An 11,782-nucleotide genomic window follows, 5' to 3' on the forward strand; every position below is an offset into this window, starting at 1 on the left:
GCACTCCAGTAGAACGTTCTGCTGTGTTAGTTGGTGCATGTTATGAAATAAAGAAGCGTCAACAATGAACAAATACAACTAAGTGTCACGGACAACTTGTATGAAAGAGCACTGAACAAGGGTAGAGGGAGATGCCTAAGTTCGCAGGTCAACGGCTTGTCTTCATCTGGGCGGAAAAATCATCACTGGCAGAGATTTAAATACGCTGAAGAAAAGCTGAGGAGGAGGAGGGTGCATTAGAGGAAAGTAGGTCAAGAACTGAAAGAAAAATAGAGAAGAAATTTCTTCAGTATGGGTTTTTCAGCCTGGAATGTGTTCCTGTGGCCTGAAAAAGAAATAAAAGTGGCAGCAGCAGGAAAAACTACATTGCAGGGTAGGTGATTAGTCAGCATAGTCCAGGGTTTCACGGACTACCGTCTGTTAAAAGGCGAACATTGCAGAAACAAACATACACTCGCCAAAATGTTTAAAAAAAAAAGGAAATGTGACATTTCGGGGCCCGTGCGGGCCCCTTGATCACATGGAGCGCTGCGTGGAACTAGGGCAGCTTAAATGCGATAAAATTGGGTAGTGTCCGATTGTAGATCTCTGGAAGATTTCCACGTGTCCTATTAAAAGCATAACACGAGGCATGCTCTTAGCAGGACACATGTAAATCTTCCAGAGATCTACAATCGGTCACTATGCAATTTTAACCATATTTAAGCCGCTGTCGTTCCATGCAGCGCTTCATGTTAACGAGGGACTCGTACCAGCCCCGAAACGTGGTTTTTCCTTCTTTTTTTTTTCAGAACATTGGAGCGAGTGTGTGCTTGTTTCTGCAGTGATTAGTCGGCACCTAAAGCAGTTTTAGTGCAGACACACTTTTCTTGAAAAGCAACATGCATTCCAAAAGGTCCTGATAACTGATATCTGCAGGGAAACAATTCTCAAGAGCTTTTCCCAAAGGGGGAGAAGGAAAAAGAAACAAAATATCAACAGGACAGTGAACGATACCTGCCACTGTGGTTCACTGTCCTGTTAATATTCTTTTTTTATGTCCTTCTCCCCCATCTGGAGAATGCTTTTGAGAATTTTTTTTTTTTGTGTTGTGCAGTCGGTGGCCGAGCGGTTAAGGCGATGGACTAGATATCCATGTAGGGTGTTTTGCTGGGCTACTTGGTAGTTGTCAACATTATGATATCGCAGTGCTGGCTGGCAGATGAGAACAAAATCAAAAGCATATTTAAACCCTTGCCAGTGATGCCCACTCTGCTCAGACGAAGGAAATTCCACTTGTTGAAATGTTGGCTCAACCTGCGAACTGAGGCTTCCCCCCTCTACTCTTTTCCAGTGCTCTTTCATACAGTGTTGCAATCTCCTTCCTCTCATTCTACATGGACAACTTGTAGTGGAACTTGTATTCGTTCGTCATTGGTGCTTCGTTATTTCATAGCAATATGTATAACTATGTACTAAATACCTTATTCATTCTTGGTAGTTGGATTTCAGCCGAGACTTGTTTCAGACCACTTTGAATATTATGTTGAGCATCAGTGTTCCTTAAAACCCTGCATTAGGTGAATGAAAGGCAAAATGTGTGGAGAGGTTATCATTGATGTAAATGTCAGCAGACAGAAATGGGGCTTCTCATGGCTTCTTTATTCATGTGTCATTAAATTGGGAATTCTTTAGCGCTCTCATAATAACCTTTTACTAATGAATGGCTACGGCTGTTGCAAAAGCTGATTGGTATTGAAATCGTGCTAAAACAAAACGCTAACGCACTATATGCTTACTTTGAGGCCTGTATTTGAAACCAAATATATTGCGAGATATGCAAGGGCCTCAATATGACCAAATTAATTCAGGTTAAATCGTTTACATAATTCATTCAAAAAGTCCAAATGCTGAGGCAAATATAAAATCCTAATTTATCAGAGGTGAGAGTTGAAAAAAAAAAACAACCCTTACTGCAACTATAGATGAAGCCACAGCTGGACTGAATTGCTGTATGAAGCTGCTATAACATTCCTAGCGAGCTAATTTGTGTGGCACCAAGAGTCTGCATACTAATATGGCCTGAATATCAGTATTCTATCATTAAAATAGATCAGAACAAAATGAAGGCAATAAGCTACATAAAGTCAAAGGAGACTGAAGAAGGATTGAGGGGCAGCCGCAGTCTGCCAGTGGATGTTTTGACAAGTGAACTTGTCAATGTCTGGGTAGTGGTGCATTTTCTGTTTTTGCTTCCCAAGGACTAAGGCGAGTAGGGAAGGAACAAAAAGGTGTTGCCTTGGAGATGGCCTTATATTAACTTGGAACTTGTGATCCCATAACCTGAAGAAAATAAAAATTTTCCAGCAGCAGTTAAAGGGCAGTGCATTGTACAAGATAGATAGATGATCCCTTAACCTGAAGAAAATAAAAAATGTTGCTGCAGCACTTAAAGAGCAGTGCATTGTACACAATGAATAGGCACAAGAAGCAGGTTGGATGTTTGCATGTGTTTGTAGGAAAAAATGGATGATTTTGTAGGTGAATTGCCATGGGCCAACTTAGCTGCGAATAGCAGCAGGTACTGTGAGAAACAGATCGCACTGAAGGCAGGGACGAAAAAGATGGAGGTCCTAGGAAGGCATTGCTGACTAGTCTGGAGGGTGACATTAAGAAAGGAATAAATAAGGCAGAAAGGAGATATTTGAACAGAATGAATTATGTTACGCCGCACATGCAAAGGATGAAATGCCAAAAAAAAAGAGACAAATGCAAGACAAAGTGAGAAGCACCAACAAAAGTTTCAAAAAGCAATGCAGCTCATACTGTAGAGGGGGGAACAGTTTTGAAAAAACAGTTGATGAAAAGAATAGATTAATAGAAGATCGTTTGTAGCGCAGGTCATCCTTTAACGCATAAAAAAATTGCATATTGACATATTAACATTGTTTACAGGGAAACTTGGCAGACTTAGTAGTTTCTGAACAATATTCCCCTCTGGATACCTTCACCACAACTGCAAGGTATGAAAGGACCAATATATGTATCGTGTGTCTTGGTAATACACCATTCCTCTCATGCACACACATACTGGGTTTCCTGAAGAATGTATTTCATTAATCTTAGTTGCCATTTTTCTTGTGATATTTGGCAATTGCAGCATCCACAGCAGTGTTAAGACTGCCATTCAGTGGAAAACATGAAGGCATGCTGAAAAAATTTGGATTGCTCAAAATGTGTGGCAGCCACTTAGCAGCGGATGCAAAAGAGCAAGGTGTCTATGTGTTTGCAATGTCAGTGCGCGTTAACTATAAGTGGTTAGAATTTTGAGAGCCCTCCACTATGGTGTGTCTTATAGCCTCAGTCGCTTTGGGGTATTAAATGCAGCAGTTAAAGGGCAGTGCATTGTACAAGATAGATAGATGATCCCTTAACCTGAAGAAAATAAAAAATGTTGCTGCAGCACTTAAAGAGCAGTGCATTGTACACAATGAATAGGCACAAGAAGCAGGTTGGATGTTTGCATGTGTTTGTAGGAAAAAATGGATGATTTTGTAGGTGAATTGCCATGGGCCATCTTAGCTGCGAATAGCAGCAGGTACTGTGAGAAACAGATCGCACTGAAGGCAGGGACGAAAAAGATGGAGGTCCTAGGAAGGCATTGCTGACTAGTCTGGAGGGTGACATTAAGAAAGGAATAAATAAGGCAGAAAGGAGATATTTGAACAGAATGAATTATGTTACGCCGCACATGCAAAGGATGAAATGCCAAAAAAAAAGAGACAAATGCAAGACAAAGTGAGAAGCACCAACAAAAGTTTCAAAAAGCAATGCAGCTCATACTGTAGAGGGGGGAACAGTTTTGAAAAAACAGTTGATGAAAAGAATAGATTAATAGAAGATCGTTTGTAGCGCAGGTCATCCTTTAACGCATAAAAAAATTGCATATTGACATATTAACATTGTTTACAGGGAAACTTGGCAGACTTAGTAGTTTCTGAACAATATTCCCCTCTGGATACCTTCACCACAACTGCAAGGTATGAAAGGACCAATATATGTATCGTGTGTCTTGGTAATACACCATTCCTCTCATGCACACACATACTGGGTTTCCTGAAGAATGTATTTCATTAATCTTAGTTGCCATTTTTCTTGTGATATTTGGCAATTGCAGCATCCACAGCAGTGTTAAGACTGCCATTCAGTGGAAAACATGAAGGCATGCTGAAAAAATTTGGATTGCTCAAAATGTGTGGCAGCCACTTAGCAGCGGATGCAAAAGAGCAAGGTGTCTATGTGTTTGCAATGTCAGTGCGCGTTAACTATAAGTGGTTAGAATTTTGAGAGCCCTCCACTATGGTGTGTCTTATAGCCTCAGTCGCTTTGGGGTATTAAATGCCCTAAACCATAAAGAAAAAATGTTTGACATCAGTGTGAAGTGGCTGAACTGAAAATCATTATACCATTCATAAACTCTGACTACAAGGCCACTTCTTGCCTGAAACATCATTACGACTTGTAAATGTATAAAATTAATGCAAAGCAATTCGGGAGAAATGGCAGTCTAGATCACGCCGTGCACTGATGCAGTGAGGTTTCACTGCCACTGCACTGTCATGCTTTACTCATGAAATGCTCCCTTGGCAAGGGTTTACTTAACAATTTGATATTATTCAGAGAAATATAGGAGCAGATGCCTACTGCGGTCCTAGTTTCTAACATATGGCTGTGATTTGGAGCACTTCCTGAGTGGATATTGTAATCATGCAAGTCTGCTGCTGCATGCAGTAACTGTTGCAAGTTAACATCTCTCCTTTGTTTTGCCTTTCTTTTTATACTGGTCTCTTTGCAGTTCCTGCATGGCTCAACCTTATTGAGAACGATGGACTTATGGCAGTGCAACAAGGACATGAAAGTGGTTCTCCAGGCTGATGCATTGGTATTGTCCCAAGACACAAGAAATGTGAGTAGTTGCAATATCGAATAAATTTCAAGATTGAGTCATGCACTTTACATTGTTCATAGAAGTAGCAATAGTAGACCGAGCAAGACTGGGCTCATAGGCAGCAAGTGGGAGTGAAAGGTGCTTTATGAGAATGATGAGTGTGAATAAAAGCTTATATTTCCCATAGTTGTTTTAGGCATTGGTTTTATGATAACTGAGCTGATATTGGATATGTCTAACCTATTCGAGCATACCCGATTGGGGATGGGGAACATCCAGAATTTGGTCCCCTGGACCCCCAAATTTCACTTCATCAGTAGCGACCAAAGTCGATTTTGATATTCAGCTTTAACTGAAGATGACAACTTTTGTGTATAAATGATGAGTAATACCTTCAGTGATATCACTACTGGGTGCACGGTAGAAGTAGGTGGTAGGATAGAGAAGATACCGGTAAGCTATCTAATGAGACTAAATATTTGACTAAGAAATGCCAAAGTATAAAAGCTTCCAAACCAATCGACAATAAAACTGGCAGAGCTATCAAAGGTAATCAACACGTACAAAGTGTCTGACTAAAGGAAGTATTACATGACGAAAATTGAGCGTGTTCTAAAGAACGGGCAGCCTTAAAACGGTGAATCTATGTATCATCCGAAGTAGTCAGGACAGCAAGATTGGCAGTTGTAAAAATCAATCAGACGTTCCACCAGTGACGAAGAACGAGATTGAGAAAGCTTTAGAAACTATGAAAAGGGGGAAAGGAGCTGGGAAGGATCAGGTAACCACAGATTTGTTGTAGACTGGAGGGATACCATGCTAGGAAAGCTAGCCATCCTTTAAGTGTAAGGCCTGGAGTCATCAACAGAACTGGAATCATGGAAGATTGTTAACACTGTCTTAATTCATAAAAAGGGGAAGTCAAGGACTTGAAAATTATAGACCAATCAGCTTACTATCTGTTAAATATAAGGTTTTACTAAGGCAATGGCTAACAAAATTAGGTCAACCTTAGACATTTGTCAAGCAAAAGATCAAGCAGGTTTACGGAAAGGGTACTACACTCTACTATCGATCATATCCATACCATAGCAAAACATACATTTCAGTTAGTTGGTACATCTTCGAAAACTTTACCAGTGCTGCGATAGGAGACAGAGAGCAGGAACGACAAGCGCTACTAACTGAAGATTATTTGAAAAATACATAGCTATTTTACTGATAAAAGACAACCAGAAGTGCATGTGCTACTCCCCCCCCCCTCACACACCCCTAAAAAAATATTAGGAATCCAGATAAGAACTTATAGTCGTGTATATTTAGTTAAGGGATGGTTATGTACGTTTTGCCGTTCTTGTACACCTAATAGGCATCATGCAGTTCCCATGTCAGTTGATCTTGACGTCTGAATAACTTTTGCTCTCTGAAAAAAGAGGAGTGCATGCTTTTTTATTTGACACATTAGGCACATTTGGTTTGTTCAGGTGAGTTTCAGTAATGTAGGGCTAAATTTGATGAATGAGCACTATTCAAAAGCGTTTTATGTTGGCGTAAGTGCGTGTTCATGAATTTCCCGGTTTGGCCTATATAGTTCTTGCCAAACCTAAAAGGTATGTCATTGACCACTCCCTCTTCATACGGCACAAAATGCAACTCATGTTCCACTTGGCAGGCATTTTTCCTTTTGCTTCATTTTTGTTTTCATTCTCTGGCTCTTCAGTCAACAACAGCAAAAATTCTTGCTAGCTTATTAGGAGCTGGAAACAGCAATATGATGCCAACTTGTTTACGCCTATGGGATAACTGATGGATGTATGATATCACTGCATACTTCTTTTCTTTTTGTTGGAAGGCCCCTGTGGATCATGTTTACCAAACGACTATCTTTTTCAGGATTTTATTGCAAGCGTTTCAAGTGATTCGGAAAGCCGGCTAACCTGAGCCTATGGACCTGCTGCTTGAAACTTGTGTCTAGCATGGACGCATGATTTATTAATCGCTGATCCTAAGCATGTCACTGCTATGCCGCACTTAACTATCTTCAAATGTCCTGAATAATAAATAAGTAAATGCTTTTCTGACCACTGTAGAAAGGAACAACAAACATGATCTTCGTTCCCTTCCATTCAAACATTCAGGAATTGGGGCTAATTTCTGGTATTTTGACGTTTTTTCCAAATTTTGATGTTTACTTTCGAAATACGAAATGAAATCAGCTCCAATATTGGCTGTTGGAAAAGAAGGAAGATCAAATTTGTTGGTTCTTTCTACATATGTCCGAAAAGCCTTTACTTAGTTATCATTCAGAGCATTCGAAGATAGTTAAGTGCAGCATAGCAGTGCCATGCTTATCAGCGATTACTAAATCATGCATCCACGATATAAACAGAAGTTTCAAGCAGCAGGTCCAAAGGCTAAAGTTAGCCAGCTTTCCAGATGACATGATAACACTTGCTTGCAATAAAATCCTGAAAAAGACTGTCGTTTGGTAAACATGATCCACAGGGGCCTTCCAGTAGAGATAAAAAGTATGCAGTGATACCATACATCCATCATTTATCCCATAGGCTTAAACTAGTTGGCACTAGATATGCGGTTGGGGTATTATTTTCGGCTCCTAATAAGCTAGAAAAATTTCGTGTTTTTTTTGACAGAAGAGCCAGAGAATGGAAACAAAAAAAGGACCAAAAAAGCCGGCCAAGTGGAATATAAGTGGCATTTTGTGCCATGTGAAGAGGGCGTGGTCTATGACATACCTTTTAAATGCGTCAAGAACTATAATATGGGCCAGACCGAAAAATTCATTAAAACGCAAAACGTCTTTGAATGGTGCTCCTTCACCAAATTTAGCCCTACATTACTGAGACTCACCTCAACAAGCCAAGTGTGTCTAATGTGTCAAAAAAAGCGTGTGCTCCTCTTTTTAACCGGGCAAAAGTTAGATTCAGACATCAAGATGAATTGACATTGTATGAAGCCTATTGACAAGAACAGCAACACGTGCATAAGCATCTGTTCAGTAAATACACATGAATGAAATTTCGTATTCGGATATCTAACTAATGTCTCTTCTTTTTTTTCTTTTTTTTTACGGGGTAAGGAGCAAGCGCTTGCACATTTGGTTGTCTTTCGTGAGTATATTGTGTATTTTTCACATAAACTGCAGTTGTTAGTAGCGCTTCTCCTTCCTTCGCATCTTTGTCCCCTGTCGCAGCACTGGTATTAGAATAGAATAGGTGATAGAAAAATGCTCGGTATACAACCAGACCTTACACAGAGCATTCTTTGATAGAGAAAAAGCATTTGACCCAATAGAAACCTCTGCAATCGTGCAGGCATTGCTCACTGCAGAATCTGGGTATAGACAAACCGTATGTGAAAGTACTGAAATATATCTGTAGTGGCTGTATAGCAACCATCATTCTGCAGGATAGAGGTAGCAAAATTGCAATACAAAAGAGGTGTTAGGGAGGAGACACGACTTCCCTAGTACTATTCACAGCTTGCTTCGAGGAAGTATTCAGACTTGTAATGCGAGCATTTAGGGATAACAGTTGATGGGAACTACCGAAGTGATCTACAATTCGCTGATGACGTTGCCTTGTTAAGTAATTCAGGAGATGAACTACAAAAGATGTTTGGGGACCTAGGCATGGAAAGCAGAAAAAAGTAGGCCTGAAAATCAATATGCAGTAGACTAAAGTAATGTTTAGCAGCCTCGAGAAGGAGCAGCAGTTTACAATGGGCAATGAAGCACTGGAAATGGTAGGCGAATATTTCTACTTAGGACAGGTAATAACTGCAGATCCAGACCATGAAAGGGAATTAGCTAGGAGAATAAGACTGTAATGGAGTGTATTTGGCAAGTACTAGCAGATTTGACTAGCAGCTTACCGGCTACTCAGAAAATTAGCTAAAGTTAATGACATTCTAGTAAAAATCAAGAAGAAGAAATGGACATGTGCCGGGCATGTATTGTGGAAATAGGATAACTGATTGTTGCATAGGGTAACAAACGATTTCAACGGCTGGAAAGCATAGCAGGGGATGGCATAAAGTTAGGTGGGTGGATGAGGTGTACTTTGCCGGGGTCAAATGAATGCAGCTGGTACAGGAAAGGGCTAACTGGAAAAATATGGAGATATGCCTTTGCCCTTCAGTGTGTATAGGCTGGCTGATGGTGCTGTCTAATGTAATTTGAGTATGACCAATTTAGATGACCACATGGTGATTGGGAACCTCCACAATTCGGACCCTGGACCTCCAAAATTAGATTAAAATCAATGTCTGACCTATTTTGAGTATGCCGAATTCAGTGCATACCTCCAAACAAATTCAGGTCCCATCTGAAACTTAAATTCTTGCAATTTTGTCGAAAAATGGTGCCTAATCTTATTTGAGTGTGACCAATTCTGCGATGACTTTCAAATTTAGGTGGGCCATGTCGAAAACTTGGCCAACCTCTGGATCCTGAAATTTGACCTCATCCAAATTTATCCAGATTTTATGTCTAGCTGATTACTAGATTCAATGGGCCACTCCCGGATTTTGGTTTCTTGATTCCCATAATTTCAACGATAGAAAGGGCAACTAAGTAATGGTTCTAGGCAACAAAGCACAGGACTCATAATGGAACGAGGCACCGAACTTGAATTCTCCTGAATTTTGGCACATGATCAGGCTTAAATGCATCACTGTAATCTTATTCTAGCGCTGTGGCTGAAGCACCATTAGAGGGAAACTCCCTAGTGGTGGAATGGCTCCTCTGATATCGTGATATGAATGTGTGGCCATCTACTAGGGCAATGCATACATTTTAGTCACAGTTTGTAAGCTTCCAAATCATATCACCTTCAGATAACTTTATTCCTGCTCTCAGCATTTTCACTGATGCAGCTCTGGATTTTGGTGGACAGTGAGCAGTAGGATGCTCAGAAGATCTTATTGTCAGCTTTCATAGTGCCTTGTTCTTTCTAAACCAAGACTGGACCAAAACCTTAAATTTGGCATATTTTTATGTATTTATGTTACAGACATCCAAGCTGCATGCATCTTTTGCTTGCTGTCCAAACATCTGGATCAACTGAGAGCAGAGGGAGCAACTTCTGTGCCTTTGGTGAGTTAAGCTAGCATTATGCTGTACACAGTGTTTTGGTATTTAGACCCTCATATACTGTTGAAAGAAATCGTAGTCTCATTTCATTTGTAATATTTGTAATTATTATGTGGAGCCTGAAAGATGCATTTTAGATTTGGACGCATTTTATTTTTTTATTTTTGCATATATAATAATATGTGCAAAAATACAAAATAACGAGCACAGCTATGCAAAAACATTTGAAGATAGTAATCACATTCCTCTGTGCATGAGAATGAAGCATCAGTTTTGATGGTACATTCCTCTTCAGGACTAAGTTCCAATGGTAATGTGCATAAGTAAAACTCTTTAATTATATATGTGACCAGGACCCATACTAGATCAGGCTATTGGTGCAACATATTTTATTCAGTAGGATTTTTGCACTCAATAAAAAAATGCCTTCTACATATAGGTGCCTGAAGAGGGACAAAGACCAAGGTACTTGAAGCAGTGCCACAATGTTCCACACATTTGTGTCTGATCCGGCTGTTCGAAACACTGCACTGAATATGATAGCCAGGAAAAATTGATTAAAAGGGCTTATAGACTGGTATTAAAAAAAGAAAAACCTTAGACTTAACAGTTTTTTTATATAAATTTTTGTGCCTTGCAGGTTCTAAAGTGTGAAATATTTTATCAAACTGCAGTAACAGCTTTTGCTGATACAAATTTGTAAGCCAGTAGATGGTAACAATGCTGTCATTTGTAGAAATAGCGAACATTTTAACTTCTGTTCTTCCTTTTTGTTTCTTATTCAGGACAAAGAGAAGCTATATACACCATGCATCGGATTCACCAGCATCATTCTCGCAGAGGCACAAGAGATTTTTTTTTAATTTTGTACTCAGAGTTCCAGACATCATAGAAGGCGCTATAGCATGAATGGCAGCACACTGGCTTTTTGTATACTTGATCAGGTATTTTTAGGTGTTTATGTAACAAAGGCGTGATGCACATCATTCAGCGCTTCATATCAGCACATCAAATTGCTTTTGCCTAAAAACCAGGCCATGGTAAAGCACATTGCTCTTGCCATTGAGAATCTGCTCTTCTAGCCTTGAAGCCAGTCATACGTTTGATAGCATGTATCTGTCTGTCATGTCCCCTGAATGGTTTCAATAAATGGTTTTCCAAGAGTAAAGTTTCATGTGTGTTCATTCTCGTTGAATGTTTGACATGTTTTAAACATTCTCAAACCAAGAGAAAGCAGCTGTGTTGTCTGCAGCACATACTGGATATTTTGGGAAGGGCAAAGCCTTGATCATTCCACTGAGCATTGCTTGGCCACGCAGTACGTAGTAAAGAAATTTCCAGAACGAAAAGGACAGTAAAAAAGTGCAAAATTAAAAAAAGGGTGTGAAGGTAAAAATGTTTTTTACACCCATTGTGAAAGGGTGTAACTGGCATAAAACACCTTCCCCAGTTTCTGCTGAAAAAGGGGAAAAATTATGAAACATTACCCTTTATAAGGGTACATTTCAACCTAAAATTACCCTTTCTGAAGGGTGTAAGGGTGTTAGTTATAGACATCGATATCCACCCTTAAGGGTGTATTTTGGTTTACAGTGTATGACTGTTATACCAATACATTATGTCATGTAAGCATTTTGCGATTTACATTGTATTTTATGAAATTATTTTCATCTTAGGTGCTACATGGATGGTTTCGCATCTAGGGCTGATAGACGGTTCTGCTGCTGTAGAGGAGTTGCTGT

At 39.7% G+C, this 11,782-nt stretch overlaps 1 long non-coding RNA gene across 2 annotated transcripts; it reads left to right on the forward strand.

Moving 5' to 3' along the window:
* Positions 1–4,550: 4,550 nt before the first annotated feature.
* Positions 4,551–11,189, forward strand: LOC146188294 (uncharacterized). 2 transcript variants are annotated; one of them, XR_014707511.1, is made up of 4 exons: positions 4,551–4,740; positions 4,835–4,945; positions 9,961–10,043; positions 10,826–11,189. It is a non-coding gene; the product is annotated as an uncharacterized LOC146188294 (long non-coding RNA). The 2 variants fall into 2 exon arrangements; XR_014707510.1 differs by having other exon boundaries at positions 4,551–4,945; positions 10,826–11,186.
* Positions 11,190–11,782: the final 593 nt, after the last annotated feature.

This window comes from Amblyomma maculatum, chromosome 5, assembly GCF_055883805.1.
Source record: "Amblyomma maculatum isolate TAMU_Amacu chromosome 5, ASM5588380v1, whole genome shotgun sequence".
In the NCBI taxonomy this organism is placed as follows: domain Eukaryota; kingdom Metazoa; phylum Arthropoda; class Arachnida; order Ixodida; family Ixodidae; genus Amblyomma; species Amblyomma maculatum.